Genomic DNA, 16,582 nt, shown 5'->3' with positions numbered 1-16,582 from the left:
ATATGGGAAAAAAAGGAAACCCTGGTTCACTGTTGGTAGGAATGTAAGTTGGTATGCCACTACTGAAACAGTATGGAACTCCCTTAAAAAATATGACTACTATATGATCCAGCAATTCCCACTTCTGCGTATATATCCAAATAAAACAAAAACACTAATTTGAAAACAAATGTACATCAATGTTTACAGCATTAGCTACAATAGCCAAGACACATAAACAATTTAAATGCCTCTTAGATGACTGGATAAAGAAGATGTGATATATACAATGAAATACTATTCAGCCATAAAAAAAGAAAAAAATGCCATTTGCAACAACATGGATGTACCCGAAAGGTAGTATACAAAGTGAAGTAAATCAGATACTCTACTTAACCTTAGCCAAAAGGCCAAGAAGCAATATAAGTAAGTACTTATTTGAAGTAAATTTGTACTTTATTTGAAGCAAATCAAATAAAGACAAATACTGTATGTTTCAACTTATATTTGGAAACTAAAACTAAAGGAATGGATGTACAAAACTTCAGAAGCAGACTCAGATACAGAAAGGAAGGGAGAGGAGTAGTGGGGAGGTGCAAGATAGGGAAAAGGGATTAAAAAGTACAAAATATTAGATATAAAATAAATAAGGTACAAGGATATAATGTACTGAACAGGGAATATTATCAATACTGTATAAATTTAAATGGAGTATAATCTATAAAAATGTCTAATTATGTTGTACACCTGAAACTAATATTACATTGTAAATTAACTAAAATTCAACCAAAAAGTTAATTTAAAATAAAGATACAAATTGTGAAACAGAGTAGGGTTTTGGCAGGCTTACGGAGCATACAGTTAGAAACTGAGCTCTACAGCCAAATATGCAAATATGGTTTCATAAAGCAATACAATATAGCAATGAGAATTTGATCCATGCAATATTATGGATGAATCTTACATACATAATGTTGATTCACATAAGATAGTTACCAAAAAAAGTACATACAACATATTTTCATTTATATAAAATAATAGGCAGATTTCATCATGATACAAATCAAGATTGTTTTTCTTTGGTAGAGTAGTGACTAAGAAAAGATAGACACAGGTGACTTTCAGGTGTTAGTAAATTTTAGTTCTTAATATGGGCATGTTCATTTGAGAAAATTCAATGAACTATATACCTATGATTTATGTTCTTATTCTATTAATATTTTAAACAAATAAAATTTGCTTTAACACAAGAAATCTTATTTATCTACTATCCTTTGCCTGTTAACAGAAACTAAAAGATGACAAAATGAATGTGCACTGACTCTATAGATTACTCTGTATTCTTTAAGATAAATTAGCCAGAGTGAGTTTCCATTGCTTACAACCAAGAATTCTAATGAATTCTATAGTCTACCAATAAATTATAAGGCAAGGTCTATCTCATCCCTGCACTCCAAGGTCAATGCCTTCTCCTGCTCGCCAAGGAACAACAGTCCATGTGTGCCACAAAGAAATACTGCTACCATTTAATTAGATAAATTAACAAAAGTTGGATATGCATGCAACTGAAGAAGGAACTTCAAAAAAATCTAATTGAAATTTTAATTTAATAACATCAGAGTTGTGTGTTAATTCTACTGTAGAAATCTTAGGTTTCCACAGATGATGATTTCATTATTAAGTACCCTGAAATTTGCCAAAAATTGTGCAATGAAAATAACCTCAAATCTAAACAAAAAAATTCAATTAAACATACAGATGGCTAACAAACACATGAAAAGATGCTCAACATCACTCATTATCAGAGAAATGCAAATCAAAACCACTATGAGCCCTCTTCCCTCCTCCAGGATGGGGAACACATGTATACCTGTGGCGGATTCATTTTGATATTTGGCAAATCTAATACAGTTATGTAAAGTTTAAAAATAAAATAAAATTTAAAAAAAAAAACAAAAAAAACAAAACCACTATGAGGTACCATTTCACACCAGTCCAGAATGGCTGCGATCCAAAAGTCTACAAGTAATAAATGCTGGAGAGGGTGTGGAGAAAAGGGAACCCTCTTACACTGTTGGTGGGAATGCAAACTAGTACAGCCACTATGGAGAACAGTGTGGAGATTCCTTAAAAAACTGGAAATAGACATGCCTTATGATCCAGCAATCCCACTGCTGGGCATACACACTGAGAAAACCAGAAGGGAAAGAGACACGAGTACCCCAATGTTCATCGCAGCACTGTTTATAATAGCCAGGACATGGAAGCAACCTAGATGTCCATCAGCAGATGAATGGATAAGAAAGCTGTGGTACATATACACAATGGAGTATTATTCAGCCATTAAAAAGAATACATTTGAATCAGTTCTAATGAGGTGGATGAAACTGGAGCCTATTATACAGAGTGAAGTAAGCCAGAAAGAAAAACACCAATACAGTATACTAACGCATATATATGGAATTTAGAAAGATGGTAACAATAACCCTGTGTACGAGACAGCAAAAGAGACACTGATGTATAGAACAGTCTTATGGACTCTGGGAGAGGGAGAGGGTGGGAAGATTTGGGAGAATGGCATTGAAACATGTAAAATATCATGTATGAAATGAGTTGCCAGTCCAGGTTCGATGCACGATACTGGATGCTTGGGGCTGGTGCACTGGGACGACCCAGAGGGATGGAATGGGGAGGGAGGAGGGAGGAGGGTTCAGGATGGGGAACACATGTATACCTGTGGTGGATTCATTTTGATATTTGGCAAATCTAATACAGTTATGTAAAGTTTAAAAATAAAATAAAATTGAAAAAAAAAAAAGACATTTTTAAGTTTAGTTTTCTAAATTAGCTGAGTTTTTTTCTAAAAGTAATGTTTTGATCTTAAGCCTCCTGCTTGTGGTTATAAGCAAGGTGAAAAGATAGCCTTCAGAATGGGAGAAAGTAATACCAAATGAAGCAACTGACAAAGAATTAATCTCAAAAATATACAAGCAACTCCTGCAGCTCAACTCCAGAAAAATAAATGACCCAATCAAAAAATGGGCCAAAGAACTAAACAGATATTTCTCCAAAGAAGACATACAGATGGCTAACAAACACATGAAAAGATGCTCAACATCACTCATTAATGCAAATCAAAACCACAATGAGGTACCATCTCATGCCAGTCAGAATGGCTGCTATCAAAAAGTCTACAAACAATAAATGCTGGAGAGGGTGTGGAGAAAAGGGAACCCTCTTACACTGTTGGTAGGAATGCAAACTAGTACAGCCACTATGGAGAACAGTGTGGAGATTCCTTAAAAAACTGAACTGCCTTATGACCCAGCAATCCCACTGCTGGGCATACACACTGAGGAAACCAGAATTGAAAGAGACATGTGTACCCCAGTGTTCATCGCAGCACTGTTTACAATAGCCAGGACATGGAAGCAACCTAGATGTCCATCAGCAGATGAATGGATAAGAAAGCTGTGGTACATATATACAATGGAGTATTACTCAGCCATTAAAAAGAATACATTTGAATCAGTTCTAATGAGGTGGATGAAACTGGAGCCTATTATACAGAGTGAAGTAAGCCAGAAAAAAAAACACCAATACAGTATACTAATGCATAATATGGAATTTAGAAAGATGGTAATGATAACCCTGTATGCGAGACAGCAAAAGAGACACAGAAGTATAGAACAGTCTTTTGGACTCTGTGGGAGAGGGAGAGGGTGGGATGATTTGGGAGAATGGCATTGAAACATGTATAATATCATATATGAAACAAATCGCCAGTCCAGGTTCAATGCATGATACTGGACACTTGGGGCTGGTGCACTGAGATGACCCAGAGGGATGGTATGGGGAGGGAGGAGGGAGGGGAGCTCAGGATGGGGAGCATGTGTATACCCGTGGCAGATTCATGGTGATGTATGGCAAAACCAATACAATATTGTAAAGTAATTAGCCTCCAATTAAAATAAATAAATTTATATTTTAAAAAAAGAAAAAAAAGGTAATGTTTTTTATTTGCTTTAAAATGATGGCCTTACCTCACCTAAAACATTATTTTTCTCAAAACTGAAGGGAAATGCAAATTTTAGAGATAATGGAATTCAATTATTCAGAATGCAAAAGCAAAGAGCAGAAACACAATGTTAAGCACAAGAGGTAACAAGGAGTAAGTAAAAAAGGGATGGGTATTTTTTAAATAGGATAAAATATGCTAGTAAAACTAGTTTATGTCAAAAAAATGTCAAATATTTTTAAAAAGAGGCAAGGTCTGAAAAAATAAAATCCTCAGTGGGAAGAAAGCTGACAACATTGTCAGTTGTGGCTTGTTTGAGAAGAAGCTCAAATAGGGAAAGTTGAATTTAGTTTTTTGCTAAGAAAAATATGATCAAACAAAATATCCCAAGGTACCAGCCCAACAGACCAACAAACACTGAAGAAATCTTTCATGACCTTCTTTGAAGAGTCTTAGCGTTCAAAACTCTAAGAGAAGGTACTGTTAGTCTGAAACTACTTTTCTCCAGAGCAGTGATTGAACAATGATTCATCTTATCTAAAACTACTTGTGGGGCTAGCTCAAATCATGAGCCAAGAAACCAAGCTGAAGATGACTGAAATAATTCATCAAATGGCAGTCCTCACCTCAGCTGCACCTGCACAAGAGACCCTGCAACTGCCAGGAGACCAAGGCTAATTCACCCAATATTGGCCAAATCCACACAAAATGTTGATCAGGCTTGGCTTGAACCATAAAGACAACACAGAGAAGATGCAAAGAGAATTCTGAAGTCTTGGTCCTTGTTTATTCCTATATCTTGAAATCCTCTAGCCTGCCCAACCATAATGATAGTTCAGTCTTTCAAAGTATGAGAATGATCAAGAAATGCAGAAATTCCCACTCAGCCTCAAATATTCGTTTCTCTTTTCCTTACCTACACAGGGACATTCTCAAGTTATCACCTTATACTTCACTCCCAGGTGTGTGTGCTCAGTCGTTAAGTCATATACAACTCTTTGTGACCCTGTGGGCTGTAGCCTGCCAGGCTCCTCTGTCCATGGGATTTCCCAGGCAAGAATACTGGGATGGGTTGCCACTTCCTCCTCCAGGGGATCCTCCTGACCCAGGGATCAAACCCACATCTCTTGCTTGTCAGGTGGATTCTTTACCACCAAGCCACCAGGGAAGCCCCATACTTCCCTCCTCATCAACCTATAACATTCGGTACATCTAAGTGTCTCAATACCAAATAAAAGCATTACTCTGAGAAGAGAGTAGTCTGATATTATCTCAAAGGGATCATTAAAAAAAAGTAGAAGCATGTCTTATTCTTGGATTGTCACATTCTTGCCCAACAAATTTTGATGAGTAGATTAGCTTCACCCAATTCAATAATGGTTGAATAGATCCAAACTGGGGAGACCCAAGTGGGAGGACTACAAACTTGGAAGAGTTAGGCCACATTTCACCAAACCAAAGGCAGGGTAGAGGAAGAAGAGAGGAGAGGGAGAGAATTTTTTGATATCTGAGACCAGACCACATATGTCTATGATCCCATGAAAGAGGGATTCTCTCTACTCAGTCTCTGGAGAAAATATATATCATCCAAGTTCCTGGAGTAATAAGACTTCTGAGAACATAGAACAAGATAGAGATTGCTCCTAATTCTAAATTACAAACAGATCAACAACAATCATGTCAGAAGGAAGTCTATCTGATATGGACATTAAAATAGCCACATCCTCTTTTTCCATGCATAAAACCTTTAGAGTGAGATTAAAGTTTTTAATCACATTCCCTCATATTTTTGGCTTACCAGGTAGCTCAATGGTAAAGAATCCACCTGCCAACGCAGGAGATGCGAGAGACATCGGTTCGATCCCTGGGTGGGGAAGATCTCCTGGAGAAGGAAATGGCAACCCACTTCAGTATTCTTGCCTAGAAAATCCCATGGACAGAGGAGCCTAGTGGGCTACTGTCCATGTGGTCACAAAGAGTCAGACATGAGTATTCTTGCTATCAATTCTCCTGTAAGTCAATGTGCAAAATTATCTCTCTATACAGACCATCTGCTTGTCCTGGTATATGGTGATATTAATTTTCATTCAGGTTCTGAGGTTATGAGCTTCCAAAAGGAGAATTACTATGAATAAATTTGGGATGGAAGTCACTCATGGAATTTAAAGTCAGAAGTTAGCCTTAAGATCCTCCCTAAACTGGATCCCACATTACCCAGGTAGGATGGCAGGCTCGGAAAAAAAGGATAGGAATTTGTTACAGGTGTGTATATTCCAGGTGAAGCATGAAGGTATAAATATTTAAAAGGACAGTCTTTGCAGGTGAGCAGTGCCTCGGAATTTGGGGGAAAGAAAGGACTTTCCTTAAGAGACTTCCTTTCTCTTTCCTCCCTGACCCCAGTGGAGGGTAAAAAGATACCTATTAACCCAAAACATTTTCTCTGCTGCTTTCACCTAGCTGGTGCTGTGGTCATAGAAAAACAAAAGCAAAACAAAATAAAACTTTATGTGTCAGTGACTGTCTCCCCTCAATAGAAAACCCATTCCTGCCAAGCAAAAGCTCATGAATATCTTTGTCACTTTCTCCAACCTCTCTGCAACCCTTTTTGATCATCTGTTATGGTTCATTGTCCTTACACTCAGGGAGCATCCTGTCAGCACAAGCTAAGAAGTCAGAGTAAAGTGATGCTGATTTTTACAAGCCCAATGCTATTCTCTGTGTCAAACTCAATGCTTCTTTGAGAACCTGTAATGCATTTAGCCCATTTCCAGGAATTTGAAAAGATTCGGTATTAGTATTATGCATCTGTCCCACGCAAGACTATAAACAATGTGAAGAAAGCTGCAAGATCCACACACACACACACAAAAAAAAAATTAATAGAAGACTTTATACAAACTCTTAGAGTAAATAGTATAAGTTAGATAGGAATTTAGGAAAAATGTGCTAGTAAGGATTGCAGTTCTCAAGGAAGGATTTGTGAAGGAAGCACAATTTTTCAATTTTTTTTTAACAAGCATCATTATGATCACAAGTGTAATACATACACTTTAAAGAATTTACACAATGCATACATATAAGAAAAGGTAAATTTCCTCCCCAAGATCACACTCCTCAAGAGATAATTACTGTTACTGATATGGTTTATACTCTCGTCTTTTTTCCCTTACTATATGTACACATATCAGAATTTACTTTTATTACAGTCCTTTTTGTATTTGTATACCCTGATCATGTTCCCTCACAGAACACATAACTGTAGCTCATTTTTAAAATTTTCAACATGATATGTCATAGTATAGATACAGGAGGAAAAAAAAATGATCAGTTGAAATAGATGGGGAAAAGAGATGATATTTCAAGTGGAAGAGACAGAAAGAACAGGACTGAACATAGATTATTCTTGGAACAGTCAGAAAATGGCCATCAGACTAGAGGAATAGTAGATGTGAGGATGGAGAAGCTGTCAGATTGTAAAAGGAATTGAAAATCAGGCAAAAAACATTAGATTTGGCTGAAAATATGAGCATTTTAACTCTGGGAAAACTATGCTATTTTATTACACTCTGTTTCTGTGATAAAGTCAGAGGCTAAACTATTACCAGGGTTGGACAACTGGACTTTGCTCCACATACCAAAATATACAGAATCCATTTAGAAAATGAGTAGACAATTTTAAAAACCTGTTGCATTTACATCACAGTAGTGCCTAGGTAGATATAATGGTCATCTGAGTTAAATTCACCCATTCCAGTCCATTTCAGTTCGCTGAGTTACAAAGAATAGCAAGAAGAGATAAGAAAGCCTTCTTCAGCAATCAATGCAAAGAAATAGAGGAAAACAACAGAATGGGAAAGACTAGGGATCTCTTCAAGAAAATCAGAGATACCAAAGGAACATTTCATGCAAAGATGGGCTCAATAAAGGACAGAAATGGTATGGACCAAACAGAAGCAGAGGATATTAAGAAGAGATGGCAAGAATACACAGAAGAACTGTACAAAAAAGATCTTCACGACCCAGATAATCACAATGGTGTGATCACTGACCTAGAGCCAGACATCCTGGAATGTGAAGTCAAGTGGGCCTTAGAAAGCATCACTACGAACAAAGCTAGTGGAGGTGATGGAATTCCAGTTGAGCTATTCCAAATCCTGAAAGATGATGCTGTGAAAGTGCTACACTCAATATGCCAGCAAATTTGGAAAACTCAGCAGTGGCCACAGGACAGGAAAAGGTCAGTTTTCATTCCAATCCCAAAGAAAGGCAATGCCAAAGAATGCTCAAACTACTGCACAATTGCACTCATCTCACACGCTAGTAAAGTAATGCTCAAAATTCTCCAAGCCAGGCTTCAGCAATATGTGAACCGTGAACTTCCTGATGTTCAAGCTGGTTTTAGAAAAGGCAGAGGAACCAGAGATCAAATTGCCAACATCTGCTGGATCATCGAAAAAGCAAGAGAGTTCCAGAAAAACATCTATTTCTGCTTTATTGACTATGCCAAGGCCTTTGACTGTGTAGATCACAATCAACTGTGGAAAATTCTGAAAGAGATGGGAGCACCAGACCACCTGACCTGCCTCTTGAGAAATCTGTATGCAGGTCAGGAAGCAACAGTTCAAACTGGACATGGAACAACAGACTGGTTCCAAATAGGAAAAGGAGTACGTCAAGGCTGTATATTGTCACCCTATTTATTTTACTTATATGCAGAGTACATCATGAGAAATGCTGGACTGGAAGAAACACAAACTGGAATCAAGATTGCCAGGAGAAATATAATAACCTCAGATATGCAGATGACACCACCCTTATGGCAGAAAGTGAAGAGGAACTCAAAAGCCTCTTGATGAAAGTGAAAGTAGAGAGTGAAAAAGTTGGCTTAAAGCTCAACATTCAGAAAACGAGGATCATGGCCTCCGGTCCCACCACTTCATGGGAAATAGATGGGGAAACAGTGGAAACAGTGTCAGACTTTATTTTTCTGGGCTCCAAAATCACTGCAGATGGTGACTGCAGCCATGAAATTAAAAGATGCTTACTCCTTGGAGGGAAAGTTATGACCAACCTAGATAGCATATTCAAAAGCAGAGACATTACTTTGCCAACAAAGGTTCGTCTAGTCAAGGCTATGGTTTTTCCTGTGGTCATGTATGGATGTGAGAGTTGGACTGTGAAGAAGGCTGAGTGCCGAAGAATTGATGCTTTTGAACTGTGGTGTTGGAGAAGACTCTTGAGAGTCCCTTGGACTTCAAGGAGATCCAATCAGTCCATTCTGAAGGAGATCAGCCCTGGGATTTCTTTGGAAGGAATGATGCTAAAGCTGAAACTCCAGTACTTTGGCCACCTCATGTGAAGAGTTAACTCATTGGAAAAGACTCTGATGCTGGGAGGGATTGGGGGCAGGAGGAGAAGGGGATGACAGAGGATGAGATGCCTGGATGGCATCACTGACTCAATGGACATGAGTCTGAGTGAACTCCGGGAGTTGGTGATGGACAGGGAGGCCTGGCGTGCTACGATTCATGGGGTCGCAAAGAGTCGGACACGACTGAGCGACTGATCTGATCTGATCTGATCTGAGTGCCTAGGTGGTGATAGTAGTAAAGAACCCTCCTGCCAATGCAGGAGACATAAGAGATGTGAGCTCAATCCCTGGGCCAGGAAGATGCCCTGGAGGAGGGCATAGAAACCCACTGCCGTATTCTTGCGTGGAGAATCCCATAGACAGAGGAGCCCAGTGGGCTAGAGTCCATAGGGTCACAAAGAGTCGGACACAGCTGAAACAACACACCATGCATGCGTGCAAGTGCAATAAAAGCAACTGAACCTAGCAAGTGTAATTGATTAAAAGCCATAGCCAAGCATTGGATGATAGGTCCTTCTGTGGACTCACGAGGAAAGTTCATTCAAAGTGTGACATTAGCATTGATCCTGAAATGGCTTGTCACAGCCTTGTCTTGAGCGAGCTCTTTCCTCACAGCTCGTCTTCTGTGATTTTTCCTTCACTGATGAATTGAAGTGACTCTCTGACATTTTTCATTTTAAGATCAATGAATTGGCTGACTTGTTGACTATGCTTTGGAAGGCAAGAGATAGAAGCAGAACTCTCCCAGTTCCTGCTGTGGCTCAGTGCAGACACTGGAAACAGACCCACCTCAGCAACCTGCTCACCCCCTAGCAGAAGTAAGAGTGGCCTAGAAGTGTAAAAACCTTTATGATCTATTCTATATGGGTCTGTAGAATTCGAATTTTTTAAGTGTTAATAATTCTCATACTACACGTGTTATCAGAGAAAGCAATGGCACCCCACTCCAGTACTCTTGCCTGGAAAATCCCATGGATGGAGGAGCCTGGTGGGCTGCAGTCCATGGGGTCGCGAAGAGTCGACACGACTGAGCGACTTCACTTTCACTTTTCACTTTCATGCATTGGAGAAGGAAATGGCAACCCACTCCAGTGTTCTTGCCTGGAGAATCCCAGGGACGGGGGCGCCTGGTGGGCTGCCGTCTATGGGGTCGCACAGAGTCGGACACGACTGAAGCGACTTAGCAGCACATGTGTTATATAAGGCATTTAAAAATATTCAGAGAAATTTTGAAAAGCAAAGAATTCCTTCTCATATCTCCTAGTCGAATTTTTCTCTGATTGTGAGTCCTGTCCCTTTTTCCTCAGCAGTATAATATCTACTTTATCAACTCCAGTTGAATGATTTGGACTGATGTGGGGGAGGGGGATGATTAATCATTTTTTAAGTTCTCATAATAGGTATTAAAGACAGAGGCTATGTGTTCACTGCAACTAAGTTATTAATTTAACTTGACCAGAAAGTGAAAACAATAAAATTAATTTAATCCCTGTCCCTTTTATAGTTAAGATATTTTTAGGCCTCTTATACTCGTTTCTAACCCATCCTCCTGCCTGACTCAATTAAGAAGTCCTCTTTGGTGACATCTACTTAATGTTATTTTAACTGCTTTGAAATCTACTCTGGAGAACTTACATGACTCCAGTATATGAGCCACTGTCTAATATCTGGCTCTAACATTTGCCCAACTACAAATGATGAGGCAAGTTTGTCCAAATATATACAGCAAATATTTTCTCTAGATACCGGAAATACAATAAACAAACAGAAAATACTCTGCCATTCAAATAGTTTACATTCTAGCTGAAGATGAAAACCTTAATGTCCAAGAATTTTCTCCTCCAAACTAAAATCTTTTGCCCTGGACATGGAGTATATATTGCCTTTAAAAATGAGATGACAATTTCTCCAAAGCATGGATGTCAAAGGCTTTTGAATGAAAACAAAACAAAAAAACCCTTCTTCCTGATGTCTTACTAAGGACAGACCTGGGTAAGGTAAGATTTCTACTCCAGTGTAGAAAACATAACCATGAGTCGTCCGTGAGAAAAATCTTCAGTTGGCGGTCGTTGCCAAAGTGATAAGACCTTTAGGATCGCTCTTGGTACTCTGACCAACCAGGCTGGCTTTCCCTGCTTGACTTAGATCTTCAGTTCATGATGAAGATATTGATGATTATCTGGTCTGAGGTATAGAATAAGCCTTCTTGACTTACTCTTTCCTCTAAGGGCAAGACATCTTTTGTCATTAACAATCCAAAATTGCCTAATACTGAATGTGGACATTTTTGCTAGTTGAGAGGATAGAAAGATGTTTGAGGAAATAATATCAGCCCCTGCAGCTCAATTCCAGAAAAATAAATGACCCAATCAAAAAATGGGCCAAAGAACTAAACAGACATTTCTCCAAAGAAGACATACAGATGGCTAACAAACACATGAAAAGATGCTCAACATCACTCATTAATGCAAATCAAAACCACAGTGAGGTACCATCTCATGCCAGTCAGAATGGCTGCTATCAAAAAGCCTACAAACAATAAATGCTGGAGAGGGTGTGGAGAAAAGGGAACCCTCTTACACTGTTGGTGGGAATGCAAACTAGTACAGCCACTATGGAGAACAGTGTGGAGATTCCTTAAAAAACTGGAAATAGAACTGCCATATAATCCAGCAATCCCACTGCTGGGCATACACACTGAAACCAGAATTGAAAGAGACATGTGTACCAAGAGACACGTGTACCCCAGTGTTCATCAATAGCCAGGACATGGAAACAACCTAGATACCCAATGGCAGATGAATGGATAAGAAAGCTGTGGTACATATACATAATGGAGTTTACTCAGCCATTAAAAAGAACACATTTAAATCAGTTCTAATGAGGTGGATGAAACTGGAGCCTATTATACAGACTGAAGCAAGCCAGAAAGAAAAACACCCATACAGTATACTAATGCATATATATGGAATTTAGAAAGATGGTAACAAGGACCCTATATGAGAGACAGCAAAAGAGACACATGTAAAGAACAGTCTTTCGGACTCTGGGAGAAAGCGAAAGTGGTATGATTTGAGAGGGTAGCAATGAAACATCTATATTATCATATGTGTAGGGGATCGCTGGTCCAGGTTAGATGCATGAGACAGGGTGTTCAGGGCTGGTGCACTGGGATGACCCTGGGGGATGGGATAGAGAGGGAGGTGGGAGGCAGGTTCTAGATGGGGAACATACGTGGGCCTGTGGCTGATTCATGTTGATGTATGCCAAAAACCACTACAATATTGTAAAGTAATTAGCCTCCAATTAAAATAAATTATTTTTTTAAATAAATAAAAATTAAGAAATGGAAAAAAAAAATAATAATATCAGCCCTAATGCTTTTTTGTACCACTGGCCTCTGCACAATAGATGTTTACAGATTATCAGTCTATGTTTAAAAATATGTGTTAATAAATGTTCCTCCTAATCTAGGACTTCCTTTATTACAGATCTAAGGAAAGTAAAGAAATAGTGTTATATCTCAGATAATCATTCAAATGGAATGGAAATAATACCAAAACATCAGCCCCCTTAGGCATCAGGAATTACTACTGGCCATTTAAATACACAAACACACACTTGCTCACCCCTGTGTCACTGACCTTTTTTCCCCAAGGTTGCTAAATTAAAAGTAAAAAGGAAAATCTCTCATTGACTTATTTTTTCTAAGATTCATGTGGAATCTTATGAGCATCTTGAATATTATTGGCTAAACTATGCTGTCTTGGCCAAGAAAACAATGTGAAAACATCAGAATGTTCCTTTGGCAAAATTATATAAGCCAATACAGCATTATTTTTTATATGCAGTAAGTTAAAACTTTCTTACCATATGAACACTGACTATCAATAAGCTTCTAGTTTCTATTTTTTTCCAAAATAAAAACCTCCCTAAATTTAGAGTTTAGTTATCTGGGATTACTAAGAGAATTTAGAAAGTCAGTTAGATTCAAAATCAGTATTCCAAACCAATGCAAGTTCAATTACCAATAGAGAAGAGATTTCCTAACAAACTGATCCTCCTGCAAATAATAGATACAAATAAAAGGGAAAAAAATACAAAAACCAATCTGAAGCCTCTAAAGACTGAAAAAAGTATCAGGCATTTTTGGAGGAGCAAAAAGCAGAGCAAGTGATTAGCATGGAGTGAGTTCTCATTTTGTGGTTTTTCCTTTAGAGTAGCTAAAACTTTAATGGAAAGCTTGCCATCTTTCTAACCAAAGGAACTGGGAAAAGAAGACTAGAACACCCAGGGCCACTAGAAGAGAGAAGGAGGACACAGAAGAGAGAAATCCATAGAAAAGTAACCTCCAATTTTGTGTTTAAACTCTGCCCAAACCTCTGACTGACCCTGAACCACTCATTCATGGAGAAAAAAGAAAGAATCTTACAGCTAAAGGCTTAAAGAACTGAATTAGATCTGAGCTACGACCAACCGTAGACATGACAATTTTTAGTTTCAATCTAGCTAAGTTAATTGCTTGTTGTATTAGTTTGCTAGGGCTGCCATAACAAAGTGCTATAGGCTGGGTGCCTTAAATAACAGAAATTTATTTTCTCACAATTCTGGAGGCTAGAAGTCTAAGACCAAGGAAATGGTATGGCTGGTTTCTCCTGTGGCCCATCTCCCTGGCTCATAGATGGCCAACTTCTCCCTGTGTCTTCACATGGTCTTCCCTGCTATATGCGTGTGTCCAGATTTCCTATTCTTATAAGGAAACATAAAGAATTAGAGCTTACACTGAGGACCATATTTTAACTTAATTAAAACTTAGTTGGTTCTCTGCATCCACAGGTTTCACACAGATTCAGCCAACTACAGATCAGAAATATTTGGGGAAAAAATTCCAGCAAGTTCCAAAGAGCAAAGCTTGAATTTGCCATGCACTGGCAACTATTTACGTTGTATTTACAACTGTTACATAGCATTTTCATTGTATTAGCTATTATAAGTAATCTGGAGAAGGCAATGGCACCCCACTCCAGTACTTTTGCCTGGAAAATCCCATGGATGGAAGAGCCTGGTGGGCTGCAGTCCATGGGGTCGCTAGAGTCTGACACGACTGAGCGACTTCACTTTCACTTTTCACTTTCATGCATTGGAGGAGGAAATGGCAACCCACTCCAGTATTCTTGCCTGGAGAATCCCAGGGATTGGGGGAGCCTGATGGGCTGCCGTCTATGGGGTCGCACAGAGTCGGACACGACTGAAGCGACTTAGCAGCAGCAGAGATGATTGAAACTATACAGCAGGATGTAAGTCATATGTAAATACTATATCACTGTATACAACAGACATGAGCATCCAAGAATTTTGGTATCCATAGGGCCTAGAACCAATCCCCCACAGACACCAAGGGACAACTCTACTTTTTAAAAGACTATATCATCAATGTATACATCACATTCTCAGTTAATGAGAATTATGACTGCAACATATGAATTTGGGGAGAACATAACTCAGACCACTGGCTAAAACACTAGTAGTTTTAGAACAATGTAACAAAATCCACAATCTCCACAAAATAAAATTCAAATGTCCACTTCACATACCAAAATTACTTGACATATGAAGATCCAGGAAAATAAAACCCAACCTCAGGAGAAAAATCAGGTGCTAGTCCCAAGGTCAACCAGATGCTGAAGTTATCAGGCAGAGACTTTAAAGCAGAACTTATAACTGGGCACTGGAGAAGGAAATGGCAACGCACTCCAGTGTTCTTGCCTGGAGAATCCCAGGGACGGGGAGCCTGGTGGGCTGCCGTCTATGGGGTCGCATAGAGTCGGACACGACTGAAGTGACTTAGCAGCATAACTGGGCACAGTGAGACAAAGAAAAATACACCTGTAATGAATTGGATATAAGATATCAACTGCATTTATACCTACAGCAAATTGAAAATGAAAAGTATAAAGAGTATATTAGTAAATATAACAGACCTAGGAGTAGGCTAACCAGATATGTATAAGAACTTAGAAAGTATCATGAAACTTTTTGAGAAAGATTTTTAAAAGGCCAGTAAATAAAATATCATGTTCCTGAATTAGAAGTTTCAATATTATAAGGTGGTCAAATGTTTCGAATTTGTTTATAGATTCACTACAGTAGCAATCAGAATCTCAGCAGGTTAGATTGTAGAACTTGATAAGCAGATTCTAAAATTTAGATGGAAGTGAAATAAACAAAAATAACTAAGACACATCTAAAAAGGAATGAAGGAGGTTAATTTGCCATAAGTACTAGATATGATATATATTATAGCGTTTTAATAAAGATAATGATATAGAGAAACAATAAATATCTCAGATATTTTTCTTCATTAGTACTAGGTTGATAACAGTTGTCATTACAGTAAACTGGGATATGATTTTTTTGTTAAAAAATTGTAGATCTTTTTCTAACACTACCCAAAAAAAAAAATCAATTTCATGCTCATTAACCACATAAATGAAAAAGTAGAAATTATAATTCTTTTAAGAAATATTATTGAAGAGTATTTTATGGCCCCAGTTTAAGAAAGCTTTTCTAGGCAAAACACACACACACACACACACACCCACCCACATACACACACACACAAGTCCCACTGTTCTTAAAGAAATAAGCAAATTGGAGCATGACATCAGCAAGATGGAGAAATAGGTGGTTCACAACTTCAGTCTTCCTCACATAAAGAGCATTTAATATCCATAGAAAGACACCTTTGTGAAAAACTCAGAAATCAAGGTTGAGGTTGACATACACCTTAGATCATGCAAAGAAAGAAAAGACATATTTTAAGGAGTGATTTCCTTTTGACCTTGTTGCCCCTTCCCAAGGCCACACAGTCCCAGCCCTGGGCCTACAGTCCTGCAGTGGGAAAGAGGACACAGGTGGACACCTAGCTTCCCTAGCATTCTGGGTTGCTTTCTGGGAGGTCCTCTTAGTGCACCGCAGGGATAACGGTAGAGATTGGCTGGAAACAGAGAAGTGTTGAGGCTCATAGAAATTAGCATGCAGATCTTGGCAGACTGTTCCTACTGACCTCAGCATTCATGCAGAGATCCCACACAGTGGTTCCATTCATTCAGAGAGCTGAGGAAGTGGCCCTGTGTGGCACAGCTACAGAGTCAGAATTTCTACTGAGTTTAGGTCACAGGTCAGCAGGCCATCCTCACTGTGGAGCACATTCT

The sequence above is a fragment of the Bubalus kerabau genome, chromosome 1 (genome assembly GCF_029407905.1).
Source record: "Bubalus kerabau isolate K-KA32 ecotype Philippines breed swamp buffalo chromosome 1, PCC_UOA_SB_1v2, whole genome shotgun sequence".
In the NCBI taxonomy this organism is placed as follows: domain Eukaryota; kingdom Metazoa; phylum Chordata; class Mammalia; order Artiodactyla; family Bovidae; genus Bubalus; species Bubalus kerabau.
This window is presented reverse-complemented; position numbering follows the sequence as displayed.